Source organism: Sminthopsis crassicaudata, chromosome 4 (genome assembly GCF_048593235.1).
Source record: "Sminthopsis crassicaudata isolate SCR6 chromosome 4, ASM4859323v1, whole genome shotgun sequence".
Lineage (NCBI taxonomy): Eukaryota > Metazoa > Chordata > Mammalia > Dasyuromorphia > Dasyuridae > Sminthopsis > Sminthopsis crassicaudata.
In genome coordinates this window covers 63395561-63410515 of record NC_133620.1, presented here as the reverse complement: position 1 = coordinate 63410515, position 14955 = coordinate 63395561, and the positions used below count along the sequence as shown (strand labels likewise).

General features: G+C 35.9%; 1 protein-coding gene and 1 long non-coding RNA gene across 2 annotated transcripts in view; one reads left to right on the top strand and one right to left on the bottom strand.

Moving 5' to 3' along the window:
• The window catches only part of TNR (tenascin R), a 685145-nt gene that overhangs the window by 200490 nt on the left and 469700 nt on the right, over window positions 1-14955 (top strand). The window lies entirely within an intron of this gene.
• LOC141540546 (uncharacterized) lies at window positions 9870-10585 on the bottom strand. Its single transcript, XR_012481580.1, has 2 exons — window positions 10343-10585; window positions 9870-10231 (listed from the first exon to the last, which is right to left on the bottom strand). It is a non-coding gene; the product is annotated as an uncharacterized LOC141540546 (long non-coding RNA).

Genomic DNA, 14955 nt, shown 5'->3' with positions numbered 1-14955 from the left:
AAACCAGTACCAATTGTTCAGAGTTCTCTCTCTTTATTTTTGTTGTTCTTCATTGATTTCAGTCATGTTCACCTCTTTGTGACCCTATTTGAGGTTTCCTTAGGAAAGAATTAGAATGGTTTGCCATTTCCTTCTCCAGCTCATTTTACATTTGAGGAAACTGAGGCAAACAGGGTTAAGTGACTTGCCCAGGATCACACAAGTAAGGTCTGAGTCTAGATTTCAGCTCAGAAAGATGAGTTTCCCTGATTCCAGGGACTGGGACATTCTATCCATTGTAACACCTAACTGGACAAATTACTATGGTACATATTATTATTTTTGGTAGCCTATAAATGCTGACTTGTAGTAATATTATCAGTAAGGATAATAATGGATCTTCATCTCCCCATTTTGAGATCTTTCATAGTTTTATTACTCATTCTACAGCTGGTACAAAGAAGCTAACATAGTGCCGTGGACTTCAGGAAAGGAAGAAGCAGTTGTGAGAATACAGACATGCAGTATTAATTGTGTTATTAGAGCTGCTGCTGCACCCCAGCCCAGCTGAAGGGTCATCCATCTCTGCTCTGTTGAAGGGACAGAAAGTGATTAATGCAGCCAGCTAGTGTCCTGGGAACCACCTCTGGCTACTCCTCTTTCAATGAGGTTTGAGGAATTCATCAGGAAAGGGCAGTGGAGGGGGGAAGAGAGTGGCAAGAGGGGAGGGCTCCCCACTGTCCTAATTTCTCTGTCTGCTTCTGTAGAAAGCGACAGTTTTGATCAGGATCCAATACTCCCTCGCCTGGGAGCAAGAGATAATCAGCACAGATGTACTTCTCTGAAAGCTGGGCCTGGAGCTGTCAAGACACTGAGAAGACAGAGACAGACAGAGACAGACTCTTTAATCTTTCCTTAATATGTTAACCTAAAATAAAATAATAAAATAATTATAATGAATCACAGCTTAGTTTGTGCCATTTTTGCTGAAACTTTCTAGACTGGAGTTAGGCTCCATGGCACTTGACCAGTGCTTTTTGCTTCAGCAACAACCAGAAGCCATAACTTTCTGAAGCCATAACTAGAGAGAAATGACCGAACTTTTGCCCTAGGGCTGAGGGACTTAGATAAAAAAAAAATAATACATTTATATAGTGATTCAAAGTTTGTAAAGCATATCATAATATTTAATCTTCACAAAAATACAATTTTATTATCCCCATTTTAAAATAGGAAAATGGTTTGAGATAGGATTTGAAGTCAGGTCTTCCTGATCTCAAGAGCAGCCTCCATGTTTCTTCAGGTCCCTTCTGAAAGCCCTGTAATCAAAGATTCAGGTCTTTCTTAGACTTTCTCCATCATTTCCAAATGAATATCTTAAATGACTTAACCCATTTGTGATCCCATTGTGATGTTTGCTCATTGGCAATTTTTTTGACTTTGGAGAGTAGGGTGAGGGATGGGGGCAGTTTAGTGTCTTCCCTTTTTAATCTATGGGTAGTTGGTGTTCTGGAGCTTGGAGGCTAAAAGTTGCAAATTCAAGCATTTGTATAAGAAGATATCATTATCTACCATAGAGACCCCTAGGGAATTTTATTCCTATCTGTCAGTTCCACTTATCTCACTAGTCAAATGGGGCTGATACCTGTACTAAATACCTAAAAGCATGGTGGTCGGGTGAGTCTTATGAGATAATTTTAATTATTTTTTATGCAAATCTCTGAGTATCAGTTATTATTATTTATTATTAGTGGTTACAATCAGTTTTTAATCACTTTATGGACTAGAGCTTAGACAAACTTAGTCACTGTAGCATCCAGTAAAGCTCATACATTGACTTATTGGTTAAGACACTGAATATTTGGTTATGAATTAGCTATGGACATTTGAACAGGATGAAATATGCAGGGCTTAGAATCCAAAGGTAATTAGGGCACTTCCCAATATTAGAGAATAACTAACCCCATGGGATACTGGGACTAGAAGGACCTTAGAGACAATCTAGTTCAACTCATCTAATTTTCTTTCTCCTCCACACCATCCCCCCAACTTCCCAATTATTATTAGGGTTACACCATCCTCCCATAACCCCAGGTTTGAAGCCTAGATGTCAACCTCAATTCCTCATTCTCATTCCCCAGATCCAATTAGTTTCCAAGGCTTGTCATATCTTTTGCCATATCTCTCAAATATATGACCTTTCCTTTGATATGCACACCACCTTGTTCAGTTCCTCATGATTTCACAGCTGAACTATTGCAATAGCCTGCTGGTTGATCTACCTGCCATAAGTCTCTTCCCTCTATCCTCCATTCAGCTACCAAAATGAATTTCCTGAAGCATTGGTCTATTCATATTTCACACAATCCTGCCCCATACTCAATAAACTCCAACAGCTCCCTAATTCTTGCAGGATCAAATACAAAATTCTCTGTGTAAGTCCTTTACAATTTAGCTCCCCACACTTACCTTCCAGTCTTCTTAAACCTTCTCCCGACCATCTTTTCATACAAGGTATGCTGTGATCCTGTGCCACTGACCTCCTTGATCTTTCTTAAGCAATGTATTCTATCTCTTGACTCTTGCAATTTCTCTGACTATTGCCTATTCCTGGAATAGTCTCCTTTCTTATATCTGCCTCTTGGCTTCCCTAGATTTCTTTTATGTTCCATCTAAAAACCCACTGCTAAAGAACTTTTTTCTCAACCCCATAAATTCTAGTGTTTTTCATCTGTTGATGAATATATCTTATATCTTATTTGTATTGTTGTTTACTTGTATATTCTCCATTGGACTTTGAGCTCCTCAAGGTCAAGAACTGTCTTTAGCTTTTTTCTTGAATTCTGACCACTTAACACTATACCTGATATATAGTTAAGTCCTTAATAAATACTTATTGACTATATGATCCATCACTTCAACAGATGAAGGAACTAAGGAAGTTTAAATACTGAGTTATGGTATGCTGTAAAGGGCCGAAACTCTTGAGTCAATGCACTGGGGTCGGACAATTGAGCACTTGAAGCTAATTACTGATTAGACAATACTCTATAGGAATATGCTTGGAAAATGGCCCTTCCCGATATTCTGTGCTGTCCCAATCGTTTGGTGTGGAATTGTAGGAGGGACTAGAAGGTGCAGTGAGATTAGCCAGGGTCACTTCTGCAATGAGAGAAGAGAAGTTGAGGTTGCAGAGATCCTACATGTCCAGTCTCTTCACTTCTACCGCTAAAGATCAAGAATAAAGACTTTTGCTTATCTTGACTCTGGCTGATTCTAAGGTATCCAGGGAGCTAAAGTGGTCACCACAGTATGCTATGGTAGATAGATAACTGCTCTTTAAGTCAGGACATGTGGATTTGTATAATGGCTCTGATGTCATGAGCTGTTAATAATGATGGGCAAGAACCCTGTATGGAACCGTCTCAGGGCTATTATGAGCAAAATGATAGGGAGCTGGGTTGTAAAATAAGAAAGAGAGGAAAGGAGGAAGTAATGAAAAGAGGGGGTAAACATGTGATTTTCATCAGTACAGAACTTCAACCATTAATGTGGTAATTTCACCAGCTGTCAGATTATCAGAAATCTAAGTGCTACTACAAAAGAATAATTTGCATCACTTTTTTTTTTTAGTCTTCATAGAATCATTATTTACTTTTTATCATTTCTTTTAAGGGCTAAATGCATTTTTATACTTTTCAATGCTGGATAGCAATCAAATAAATAAATAAAACAGCATGAAAAAATCTTTTCTGAATCCCTGAGTCTCTATTAAGGCAGAAATAAAAAGTTAGGAAATAAAATAGAAGCAAAAAAGATGTGTTGATTGTGTTTTAGATGTCTCTATAGAGACTTAGTGAAAACACTACCAGCTTCTTCCTCTTCTCCCTTTTCCCCTTCCTTCCTTTTTTCCTTTTTGTCCTTCCTTTCTTTTTTCCCTCCCTCTTTTATTTTTCTTTTCTTCTCATTCTGCCTCTATGTCTACTTCTGTTTATCTTTCTCCTTCCTTTCCTGATATCTAATAATAAAATTCTTATGTTTTTGTTTTGCTACTCTCACTAGTTATTATCTTATACAAGTCTTTCCATATTTTCATTCATGCCTCATAATTTTATGTTGTTTTGCATATAGAATCAGTATTTTTTACATTAAAAGAAAGGATAAATATTGAACCTATGGTTTCACTGGTGTAAGAAACTACCCATTGGTAGAGGAAAATTGAACTACCAATGAAGGGGAGTGCCTATTCCATAACTTATAGTCTTAGAGATATGCCTAGAGCATCAAGAGGTTAAGTGATTTAACTATTGCATAGCTAGTATGTCTTCAATTTGAAATTTGAGCTTTAGTCTTCCTGGCTTTGTTTCCAGCTCATCATTCACTAAACCAGATTTTCCCATCTTTATATTACTTTTTTTTTTTTTTTTCTTTTTTTGAGGCTGGGCTTAAATGACTTGCCCAGGGTCATACAGCTAGGAAGTGTTAAGTGTCTGAGATCACATTTGAACTCAGGTCCTCCTGACTTCAGGGCCGGTGCTCTATCCACTGCGCCACCTAGCTGCCCCTATATTACATTAATGCACTATAATTTATTTATCTTTTTAAAATTGTTGAATATACAAATTGCTTCCATGTTTTGTTTGCTTAATTTTTTTTTGCTATTACAAATAGAAAAATATGATTATTTTTGTACCAGTGGGTCCTTTTCTGTTTTATGACTCTATGAGGATAGGAAGCTAGAAATGGAATCCCTAAATCAAAAAGGTATGATCAGTTTTGTGACTCTTATTACGTATGGCCATATTGCTCTCTAAAACAAAAAATTGTAATTATACATCTGTAATCTGTACCTGTGCCAATAATGTATTAATAAAAGCTTGTTTTTTCATAGTAATATAAATGCTGAATTTTTATAATTAAAGTAATATTTTTGCCATTTTAATAGGATTTAGACATCTACCTTTTATCTGATATAATTACTTCAAAATTTTTTTCTAATCTGTTTTTAGTTTTGAAATCTTGTTTTTCTGTTGTACCAAATGTTATTTTTACATAATCAAACCTATTTTTGATCTGATTGTATAAATGTTCATTTAAAACTATTACTAAAAGAGTTGCTAAAATATTTTGTACATATGAGTACTTTTCACCATTCATTTCTTTCTTTGGAGAATAGACATGGTAATAATACAGCTGGAAGGGTCAAAAGGTATGCAAAGTTGACTAATCTTGGGTGTCTAAGTTGAAAGTGCTTTGCAGGATGGCCGAACTATTCATAACTCCACCAATAGTGCCCTATATGTACCTTTTTTCTGCAGCTTCTTTAGTATTTATTGTTTTCCATTTTTGTCATCTTTGTTACACTGAGGTGGAACCTCAGAATTCCTTTAATTTTCATTTCTCTGATGGAAACATTTTCCCCAAGCATATTTATTGATACCGTTATTTCTTTTTGCCCCAAATTTTTATTATTTTTTAAAAAACACATTTACTTAGCTCATTGAGTTTGTTTTGATACATAGTATTAGTTATGTTGCTAATCGTGTTTAATTTTTTGTCATATAGCTATCCATTTTTCACAGAAATTTTTATTGAATACTTATTCTATTGTCTTTGGTTTAGAATATGGATTTATTCAGTCAGCAATTAATCAAGATTTATTAAGCACATACTATGTAGCTGGTATTATGCTAAGTGCTGAGGATCCAAAGAAAAAAATTCTAAACTATTTCTCTGTTTCTCTTCATTCTTGATGATTTATCCTGATTCATCTTAATAATGATGATTTTTATTGCTTTAGCTTGCATCCTGCTCCTTTACTAAAGTCATTAATTACTTTTATTAATTTTTTTTGCTACATATCTTGAGTGTTCTAGGTCTCTAATCATGTTGTCTGCAAACAGAGATATTTTAACTTGTTTGCCAATACTTTTTATAATGATTTCTTTTCAATCCTTATAGTTATTAAGATTTCTAAAACTATATCAAATATGAATGGCATGAATTCTTATTTATTACTTATTTTTCATTTGATTTAACTACAGACATATAACTAATCAATTTATGTTTATGAGCAGCATAGTTTAAGAAAAGATCTACATGGAAAGAAGATGTTATATTTTAGCATGAGAGGTAGCATTGGATAGAGTAGAACTTGGTGGGAGAACTTGGGTTCAAGTCCTGTCTCTTACCTATACTGACTATTTGAACAGATGCCTTGACCCACTGAGAATGGCATCACTTTGGGCCTAGCTTAAATTGTTGGTGAGTCCTTGCCCCAGCCACCATATTAACACAATTTTCAGTCATGCTGCTCATTATCTTTTTGGCTAAACACATTGGCTACTTTTTTCCCTATTTTAGTATCCTTCCTAGCCCCCTGCCCTTTTCATCTCCTTTTTTATGCATTGTCTTTCCTCATTAGACTATAAAGAACATCTTATTTTTTGTTGTTTTTGACTTCCCTGGGCCCAGAACAATACTAATAAATGCTTTTTCTCTGTGTGTGTCTGTCTGTTAAGGCTATCTATCTATCTATCTATCTGTCTGTCTGTCTGTCTGTCTGTCTATCTATCTACCTACCTACCTACCTACCTACCTACCTACCTACCTACCTACCTATCTCTCCATCTATCCATTTATCCATCTATCTATCTATCTATCTATCTATCTATCTATCTATCTATCTATCTATCTATCATCTACCTACCTACCTATCTCTCCATCTATTCATTTATCCATCTATCTATCTATCTATCTATCTATCTATCTATCTATCTATCTCTCTCTCTCTCTCTCTATCCATTTATCTATCTCTTAGTCTATCCACCTGCCTGCCTACCTGTATGTATTTAGAAATAGGCTGTACAGTAAATACAGCACTGAGCCTAGATTCAGGAAGATCTGAGTTCAAACCCAACCCCAGACATTTAGTAGCTATGTGATACTGGACAAACCACTAAATGTTACCTGTCTCGGTTTCCTAAAATGTAAAATGGGAATAACAATAGCACCTATCTTACAGGATTATTGTGAGGATCAAATGAGATAACATATGTAAAATGCTTTGCACAATATCTGACTCATAGTTGATGATAAATAAATTCTTTTCTCCCTTTCTTCTCTTTCTATCATCTGTCTACATAAGATATTTACTCTCTCAGTGCTTCAAACAACTCTAGAGAAGTGTAACTTGTAGAGAAGGTGTTAATCTTCCTTAGTAGAAAGAATTTCTTCACTTGGGAGTTCGCCAAAGAAATTAAATTAAAGGCCAAGTTCTATCCCTATGTTCTAGTATACTTCGGTCATGTACTAGCCATGAAATTCTAGATAAATTATTTATGTGATTTAACTCCAATATCTTCCCTTATTTACTAGGAGAATGAGCTTTAGTGGGATGAGAAAAACAATATACTATATAGTGAAGAGATCTGACTTCTATCTAGATCCACCTATCACTAATTATATGACTCTGGATAAATTAATCCCTCCTCATACTTCTTTTTATGTAAAAAACGAAGGGGATAAGATATTGATAAGTTGGTAAGGATCCAGATATCACCCAAGATAGTAAGATCATGACATATGAGGATCTCTTGAGAGAACTCTAATCTGGAAAAGACTTAGGCAGGGCAGTAGAGATTTCTTCAGGTGTTGGAGGAAGCATCATGGAGAACATTTAAAATTAATCTATTTGGCTACAGAGAGTGGAACCAGGAACAATGTGTTAAAGTTGCAGAAAGTTAAGTTTAGTCTTGCTGACTGAGACAAACCTCCCTAACAATTAGAGGTATTCAAAAGTAGAATGGGCCATATCTGGGAATGGTAGGTTTCTCCTTTGGGTAGGTCATTAAACAAAAATCAAGTAGCAGACTTATTGTGAAACTGGAAAGGGCATTTTGTCTCAGATATGGACTAGACTAAATGGCAACCAAAGTCTCTTCTTAACCCGAAATTCTGTGATTCTTTGAAAGTTAGAAAACTATGATCCTTATGCCAGTTTACCAATGCCTAGACTAAAGGATCTTGAAAGTTCTTCCATTTAGAATGTTAGTTCCTTGAGTTCAGGATTTTTCCCTTTCTTTACATTTTTAGCATAGTGGGGCACTTAATAAATGCTTATGAAATGGCTGATTTCTAGCTCTAATATTCTGTATTTCTTTATTTCTCCCTCAATCCTCATGTGCATAATTGCATTTTTCATTTTTAAAAAGTATTGCATGTTTTTCATATTTGTCCACTCTCCACTCCCTCCTACCATCCTTGCACCTTCATCCCCAAGAGTTAAGTTCTTCAAGGAAAATATCTTCTTTTTCAGAGCCATTATATTGTGGATTGTTAGAGCTAGAAGAAGACACAGAAGAGATCATCTTGCCTAATTCTTTCATTTTACAGATTAAGAAAACCAAGGATAGAGAGATAAAGTACATCTACCAAGTCATAGAGCAGATTAGTACAGTACTCTCTTGGTTCTCAGAAGCAGAACAAGGACAAGCATCTACTATGTGTTGGGTATTCTGCTAAGCTTTTTATGCATACTATTATTTTATATGTTTGCTACAACAAATCTACGAAGTATGTGTTATCATTATTCCCATTTTACAGTTGAAGAAAACTGAGGAAGGTAGAGATTAGATGACTTTCTCAGGAGTCACATAGCTAGTAAGAGTCTGAGATGACACTTGAACTCAGATCCTTCATGACTTCAGGCCCAGTCTCTATGCAGTATACTACCTAATTGCTGCAAGAATATATTAAACATATACTATTCACCAGTCTTAAGGATACAAATATGAGTAAAGAAAGTCAGTCCCTGACCTTGAGAAGTTTATATTCTAATGGGGAAAGACAATACACAAAAGGGAGCTGAAAAAAGATAAATGAATAAATAAAACAAAGAGAAGTGAGTTATGATATCTATCCTTTAAGAACTTACAAGGTGTTAGAGATCTGTGGTTCATAGACTTTAGAGTTATAAAGGACTTTAGAGGCATCCAGATAACATGACTTGTGGAAGTAAATGTGATACAAATCAGAATAGAATTAGTGCAAGAGAGCATGGTAAACAAGGGCATGTGAGTTTAGAATAAGATGCATTAAGTACTATCTGATAGATCAAAGAAGGCTTCATGAAGGAGATAGTGTTTGAGCTGGATCTTCTCTTTCATATATATCCATACATATATATGCATGCATATACATACACATATACACATATATATGTATGTACACACACATACATATATATATATATATATATAATGTGTGTGGATTTATATATTATATATATGTATTCACACAATTCATATATATATTAATACATACACATATATGAACATGCAGAAAATATGTTATTTGATATAGATGAATTTGTAAATTGGAAGTTTTTGTTTCTGCACCTGGACTTGGGCCAAATTACTTTGCAATTTTTTTTAGGTCAAGCTAGCTCTTTCCATGAGGTTCCATTTTCTTCTGGCCTAGCTCTTAGGACAGCTGCTCTCTAAGGTCTAAAATTCAATGCACAGTTGAGAATAATCATTGTTAGAGCAAAATCATCCCACCGGTTAATAGAAAGAGTCCAGGTTCTGCAATCAAAAGATTAAATTCCACTTCTGAGGAGCTGTAATTGCATACAGCTTGAGTAAAATATTTAGGCCTCAGTTTCCTTATCTGTCAAATGAAGGAGTTAAACTAGGAAGACTCTGAGGTCCCTTCTAGCACTAGACCTATGATTTTTTAAACTCTCCCAACCATTGGGGAACTCAGAAAACACTGAAAGAACTTTGAAAGCATTGGCTGTTAGGAATAGGTCTCTTTGGGACATCACAAGAATAGCTTATTCTGTCCCTCCTCTCTTTCACTTACTGTCATACTCTTTAGCAGAAATGGACAAGAAATGAAGTTCATTTTATGAAAAATGGTGCTAGAGTTTCCTCAGATTAGATGAGGTCCTGTCCTCATGGACTGAATGACTTCTCCAAGTCCTTTGTAGTCCTTGAATGAAAGTATTCATAGAGACTTTAAATCCTTTCCGAAGATGAAATTCTCTGCAATCACGTTCCAAAGTTTAACAGTCCTTAGCACCAAGAAATTCTTCTTCATCTTATTCCTGATTCCTTCATGCTCCATTTCATCTGTTCCTATCCTCAGTAGAGATTCCGCTCACCCAAAAGGACCAATATTGATTGTCCCGCAGAACTATTCCTGAGGCAGAGCAGTGAAAACAGTGTCTTGTGTCAGGGAATCCAAGAAACTGAAATGAAACATATATGAAGTATCAGGTCTGCTCAGTTAGAAACACCAGTTCTTCTACCTATGTCTTCTACTGGCTTTGTAGCTAGCCTGCTTCCCCAGCACTACTTACCATGACTGCATAGACATTTAGTGTTTTCTCTCTCCTTCTACCACTTCTCCCACCCCCACTCTCTGCCCCCAAATAGCCGTATGGCTTCCATTACTGCTAATGGAAGACACTCATGCAAGCTGAGGACTGAATAAAACCCCATTAATCCTGCCACCCTGATGCTCAGGAGCACATGTGAATTATTCTGTCACTCCCTGACAAATCTCAAGACCCCAAAGTCTTCACATTTCCCTGTAATGCTCTAATGGCCTGCTTCTGTTACTATGGCAACAGTGGAACAATGCTTGATGGAGTCCTCCGAGTACCTGAGGTGAAAGAGAAAGGAGGAAGTTTGTAGCCATGGGTCATTGTACTATTGGTGTTCACATTAGTGTTGCTATGATGGTCTCCTCAGCTGTTAATCATGTTAGTCAAATTCTCCTGTAGCAGCAAGGAAGAACAAATACCCCAGACCAGAGTGGTGACAAGTTGAAGTGAATAATCAGCTCTTTTTTAGTCCTGAGCAGAGGTGATACATTTTACTTTAGTCTGGAATGGGCTCTTGCTCTAGTCCCAGTCAGTTTTCCTCCTCCTCCTCCAATGAGTTTCACTGAAAAGGAGCCTACATTAGAGTATTACCTGGTTTGTGAATGTGTGTAATAGGGGGGTCAGGAAGGGAGAAGGGGGATAAGGAGTCCACCATGCACAAAAAGGTCTCCAAAGCTATGAATGTCATCACAGTAATAGGAGAAAAAAGAAAGGAAGGAAGGATAAGGGATTCCTTAGATAGGCTGGTGACAATAGAGAAGCACTGATACCTCTACACCTAGTCTCCCACTCTCTATTTCTTACTTTGTATTAATGTTATATTTCCTCACAAGGGAAGGTATCAAGGCTTACAGTGTTCCCAAAAGGTTATACTTGGTGATAGCCCTAGTGAAAATAGTGCTAGATTTGGGATCCAAAAAGCAGAGTGCCAGTTCTAGGCCCTGCTTCTTAATAACATTAGAGGGATGGTACCTTATAAGAGAATCACAGGTTATAAAACTGGAAGAGACCTTACAAGGCCATCTCTCCCACACCCTATATTTTACAGATAAAGAAACTGAGGCACAGGGAGGCTAATTGAATTGCCCAAAGTAATAAGTGGCAGTAACAGGATTTGAAGGTGTGTGCTCTTTCCCCTAGAGCGATGATTTTCAAAATTTCTCATTATGATAGAACTCTTCTCCTTATAAAATACTTGAGCAGCACTCATGTATTCAACTCCTAAAATTATTCTTTTATAATTTCTATTGACAAGCAACATAAGATTCATGTAGAAAATAAAACAAAACTTGGCATGTTTTAGGATTCCTTGAAGCATGATGTGAGCCTTGATCATTCTTGGATGATAAGTCCAAACTAGCTCCCTGGAGACCTCAGGATCAGCCAGAGTCAGGATAAGTAAAAGTCCTTTGTCTTTAGGGGGAGAAGGGAAAGAAGCAGGCAAACTGCCAGGAGTTTTTGCCAAAGATCTCTTCTCGATTCTGGAGTCTGGAATTTCTACCTTTCCCCTCCTCATCCTGCCATTAAGTGATTCTGGCCTGTCTCACCCCACCCTCTAATCCTTACCTATGATTATCTTAATACCAAACATTGAGCCATCAACTGTGAGAAGAGCCTTTTATCCAAACATATAGTAAGTAGAGCCATTGTCTCATATTGAATAGGTAATTAGCTCTGTTGTTTGATTCAAGTACATCTTTTCATAGTTTCAGACCTTTACAGATGGTTTTTAAGCAATCAACTACTCCCCTTACCTGACTTCAATTTCTCTATCTGTAAAAAACAAAGAACAGGACTAAATGATCTCCAGGATTTCTTCCATATTTAAGTACTCTGGTTCCTCCTTAGTGAGCTTGATTTTAGTCCTGATTCTGCTACTAACTAGTTGCATGACTCATCACCCCTTACCCTTCTTACATTTTTCTTTTGATTTTGAACAAATCATTTCACTTGTCCAGCATTATTATTCATTGTACCATAAAATCTAGGGAAAAGAATCTGGTTCTGTAATCAAACAACCTTTGTTCAAATACCTCCTTGAACACAAATTATCTATATAATCTTGGGGACTATATATATGTTGGGGACATAAATATATATATATATATATATATATATATATATATATATATATATATGAACAGTAACAATAATTATAGCTACAAATTGAATGGGCTTTAAGTCTTGAAAAATACTTTGCACATACATTCACATGATTGCATTTGAAGGGTTAAGAATAATCAGAACTGGTCATAGGTACCTAGAGTTATAGGTTTATCCAACTGAGAACCACAAATAATCTTCAATCTGTTCCAAGCCTTTCATTTAATCAAAAAATAAAAAAGGGGAAATGTGGCAGAGAGAATTTTTTCACAAGATCATATAGGTAGTAAGAAGCAAGGACTGACCGCCACAGTAACTAGAAGGATAAAGCAAGCAGTTGTTAAAGAAAGAGCTTAGAGTTCAGCCTGTCAAGTTGGAAAGAGAGAAAAAGTCAATCTACCAAGGAATTCATAGTCAGAGGAGTTAAGTGAAGATAGGATTATCACCCTGGAGCTGAGCAGAATAAGTGCTTAATAAAATATTTGTTGAATGAATGAATAGATGAATGTTTCATTTCAAAAAAGCAAGTATTTCTGTTGTACTGAAACTACTACAGCAAGGTTGAGAGCTAAACTTTGATTCAAACCAAGAGAACTAAGAGACTGAAAAGAAGGTAAAGGGAAACAATCAAGAGTAGAGCAATTTTTGGACACACTCAGGGTACTAGTTGAAAGTATTCATTTATGATAACCACCTATATCCGTTAAAGGGGATACTGTCAACAGACAGCTGTATCACTACAGAAATAAATGTCCGTGGAGGGGAAAAAAGGGCTCAGTGATACATAAATCTTTTTTGAATTGGACTACATTGTATCAGGTAAGGTCTAAAGTTTATAGAATTACTAATAGTTTGAGAAGTACCATGAGTTACTCACAATGTGTGTGTTTTTAAAAGAATTTTTAGAGACTCTTATTTATGTTACCTTCTGTCATTATAATTATTATTAATGTATTATAAGATGCTTGTAGAAACAATAGTAGACAGAAGAGAGCTAGTGTCAAAATAGTTTTGCGTAAAAGTCTGTATGCTCCTGGCCGAGTAATTTAATGTGTCCCTGCCTTAGACAATACTCAAGACTGGTTATAAAATGGGTAAAGATCAATTTTCTCAATGGAGAGTATCTCTAAGATATATATATATATATATATATATATATATATATATATATATATATATATATATATATATATCCGTATTCCCTTCTGTCATTGGTAAGTTCTTTCTAGCCTAGCAAAATGCCTGGCACATAGTAAACAATAAATTCATTTCCCCTTCTTTCCATGAATATTTATGGACAAGAAGGAAGGAGAGGAAGGCTTATTTCTCAACACTTCACTACAAATTCTGTATTTCAACCAAATCATTCCTCATATAAGACATTCCATCTCCTCTCCCTTTGCCTTTGCACGGACGATATTCCTGTGCCTAGAATGATCTTGACATCTTGTCTGAAATGCTACCTCTTTCGAAAGATCTTTCTTGATTTATCAGTTGTTAGTGCCCCTCCCCTATATTTCTATTTATACATTTATACACCTCCATAGCTATCCCAGAAAAGGTCAGATAACATCTCAAGAGGAGAAAGGAAGGAAGGAAGGAAGGAAGGAAGGAAGGAAGGAAGGAAGGAAGGAAGGAAGGAAGGAAGGAAGGAAGGAAGGAAGGAAGGAAGGAAGGAAGGAAGGAAGGAAGGAAGGAAGGAAGAAATGAATGAACAATTACCAACTAAGTAGTTATTGGGGAAAAAATAAAAAGAATGAAATAAATTTTGATGATAATGATGACCAGAAGGGATCCAGAGGAAGAATGGATTGGTTCACCTCAAAGAGAGAAAGGCAGAAAGAAAGAGACAAAGACACAGAGAGAGACACATGCACACATATATCGCATTATATATGCATAACAAATATATATAATTACACACACATATATAATACAATATAATGTGTATATATATTATATATACACATACATCCCAAAGCACTGGGTACTTAAGTTTGACCAACCCTTTTTATAGTTACCATTACACCATTACCAAATATCATAAAAGAATCATGGAATCTAAGAGATGGAGAGACTAACTAGTTGAACTTGTATCTAACCAAGAATTCCTTTTAAAAATATGCCCAAAAAAGGATCTTTCAACATCTACTTGAATATCTTTAATGAAGGGAAGCCTCTCATAGCCAGCTCATCCCTTTCAGGATAGCTCTAATTAATAGGGAGTTATGTTTTTTTCTGATAATACCTTAATTTACCTTTCTGTACTTTTTAATCTATCACTCCAAGTTCCCAAGCAGAACAAGTGCAATCCTCCCCCCTATAAAAGCCCTTCAATAATTGGACGACAAATTTTCTGTTCCCTATGTCTTCTCTTGGTTCAATATTCCTTGTTTCTTTGACTAGCCTATTCTCTAGTAGACTCCTCAGCCTGTTAGTCTCCGTTTCCAAACAAGTGGCAACTTGTTTAAATATGCTGACTG